Below are 3,225 nucleotides of genomic sequence, written 5' to 3' on the forward strand. Positions count from 1 at the left end.
GTTGGTGTATGCATCTCTAATCTGTATGTATCTGATTATTACTACTCATAATCGGTTGCACTTGGATCCTTGGTGCCTGTGTATGTCTATAAAGTCATCGGGTAGATTTCAGTGGTAATGTTTATCACCTCCACTAATTAACATGATGTAAATTTTTATGCTTCCTCCTCAAATACATTTTTTTTTGGTTTGTGGGGTATTTTTTTGTGTGTATATCACACAGAACATCCCAAACCATCTTATTCACCTACACACCCATTTCCCAGATGGCACCCTCCCATAGGCTCCCTCCCCCCACTAGAGCCCTTATACTCTGTTATCCCTGCTACTGTATGCTGTGTTGTGCGCACCCCCAGCCAATCCCCACTACTTGTCCATCTGGTGAATCTAGTCAGCCTATCTAGAGGTCTTTGTTTTAGGAAGGTCAGCTGTTCCTCATCTAGCAGCAATCAGTTATCAATATTCCTTTAGATAAGATTGGGGTCTGCTGTTTATTTTCCCAGTTTTATGCTGGGTTACTATCTGGAAGTCCTTTGGGCCCACCCTGGCCAACAACTCAAAAGAAGGGATCTCCTATCAGGCATTGTTGCTTGTTATGTAGCCTTTAGCTCTTAAAAATTATATTGGCCCCTTTAATCTTTGGTTATACTTTCCTTTTGGGTGTTTAAGGCCATACAGTTGGCCCAGATAAACCAATTTATTTTTACTCTTAAGGTGGTTTGAGGATCTGATCCTCAGGGGTCACATGGGCTTGGGAGGAGACCCTGGCTCCTTTCTTTTACCAGTTCCATCTATGTGAAGATAAGTCAAAGGTCCTGCTCGACCATAGCTGGCTTTGTTTGGAAGCATGGAAGACATGATTCCTCTGTGTTGACCCTCCTCTTTGTAGACTGGATACTGGTTTAAGTCAATCTCATGGGGTCTCCTCGGCCTCCTTGATCAAGAGGACTGGTAACCCACCACAATTACAGGACATTTTGAGAGATGCTCATAGTCCCCTGGAACTAGTCAACCTAGGAGGGCAAGGAGAAAAAACTGTCCTTTATGTCCCTCTGACCAAATTAGTATAGGCCTCAAAGTATGTCTGTTAAACATCCAAGAAGGTTGGTTTCACCAGTCTGGTACTTTTAATTACTGTGTGCCCTGTAGATAAATCTTGGGCAAAGACCAATTGTTCTCAGATAAACCTTGCCTAGACATTTATTTCTTGATCTGGTATGTACAATTTGCCAGTAGAAGTTGTTGGAGTAACATGGTTCCCTCTGGTTTTTAAAACTAGCTAGGCATTATTTATCTCTTGCATTGTCTAACCCCTCCATCGTGGTTTCCCCAATTAAGGTGCCCCCATTTCCCCCCTTTCTCCCTTAATAATACCCTTCTCCTATGGTCCTACCTCTCTTGAGCTCCTTCTTTCCCTTTATCCCCTAGGTTCCTTGTATACCCTTCCCTGCCCCCTCCCTTAATGCAGTTACTAAACCAATTTTTATCCATATCTCCCTTATTAAGGCCTGTTTCCTACAGTTCTCCTTCAGGTTCTTTCTTTTCCTTTACTTCCCTGGTTCCTTTCCATTATCCTGGTTCCTGTAGTTATGTCTGGATACATACTTATGAGGATTTGGTTCTAGGATCTAAGGGAGAACATATGTTTATTTTTTCCTGTGTGTGTTATTTCACTTAGTGTAACAGTTTCTAGTTCCGTCCATTTACTTGCAAATTTCATGATTTCATCTTTCTTTATTGCTGAGTAAAATTCCATCGTATAAATGAACCACATTTTCATTATCCACTCATCAGTTGAGGGACACTTAGGTTGCTTCCATCTCTTAGCTATTGTGAAAAGAGCAGCAACCAACATGGATGTACAAGTGTCTCTGCAATAGGATGAGTTCTTTGGGTATATGCCAAGGAGTGGTATAACTGGGACAAATGGTAGGTTCATTTGTAGTTTTTTAAGAGTTCTCCACAATGCTTTCCATAGGGGTTGAACAAGTTTGCAGCCCCACCAGCAGTGGATGAGTGTTTCCCTTTCCCCACATCCTCTCCAACATTTGGTATCATTTGTTCTCTTGATCTTAGCCAGTCTGACTGGGGTAAGATGAAATCTTAAAGTGGTTGTAATTTGCATTTTCCTAATTATTAGTGATGTTGAACATATTTACGATGTTTCATAGCCGTCTTTACTTCTTCTTTTGAGAACTTTCTGTTCAGCTCCTTAGCCCATCTTTTAATTGGGTTGCTTCTTGTCTTGATTCTCTTTTTTTTGAGTTTGTTATATATTCTGGATATTAAACCTCTGTCAGACGTGTCTCTGGTGAAGATTTCCTCACATTCTGTGGGTTTTCTCTTCACTTCCTTGTTTGCCTCTTTTGATGTACAGAAGCTTTTTAGTTTCATGAGGTCCCATTTATTGATTCTTGACCTTGTTTCTTGAGCAATTGATGTCTGGTTTAGAAAATCCTTTCCTACCCCTGTATCTTTTAGGTTTTTGCCAATGTTTTCTTCTAACAGTTTCAGAGTTTCAGGCTTTACATTGAGGTCTTTGAACCATTTGGAATTGACTTTTGTGCAGGGTGAAAGATAGGGGTTTAGTTTCATTCTTCTACAAGTGGAGATCCAGTTTTGCCAGCACCATTTGCTAAACATGCTGTCTTTCCTCCAGTTAATGTTCTTGGCCCCTTTGTCAAATATCAAGTGACTGAAATTGCATTTACTCATATTTGGATCTTCAATTTTGTTCCATTGATCTATGGGTCTATTTTTGTGCCAGTACCATGTTGTTTTTATGTCTATAGCTCTGTAATACAGCTTAGAATATGGTATACTAATCCTCCCGGCATTGCTCTTAGTGCTCAGGGTTGCTTTGGCTATCCAAGGTCTTTTGTGCTTCCATATGAATCTTAGGATGATTTTTTCCAATTTTATGAAAAATGTCATGGGGATTTTCATTGGCATTGCATTGAATCTATAAGTGGCTTTTGGTAGGATGGTCATTTTCACAATATTAATTTTTCCAATCCATGAGCATGGCAGGTCCTTCTGTCTTCTGATGTCTTCCTCAATCTCTTTCTTTAAAGATTTAAAATTTTCATTATAGAGCTCTTTAATGTCTTTGGTCTGGTTTACTCTGAGATAGTTTATTTTTTTTGCAGCTATTGTGAAGGGGAGTGTTTCCATGTGCTCTTTCTCTGATTGCTTGTTATTGGTATATAGAAAGGCTATAGACTT

Source organism: Nannospalax galili, unplaced genomic scaffold (genome assembly GCF_000622305.1).
Source record: "Nannospalax galili isolate Female #2095 unplaced genomic scaffold, S.galili_v1.0 scaffold368, whole genome shotgun sequence".
Classification (NCBI taxonomy): Eukaryota; Metazoa; Chordata; class Mammalia; order Rodentia; family Spalacidae; genus Nannospalax; species Nannospalax galili.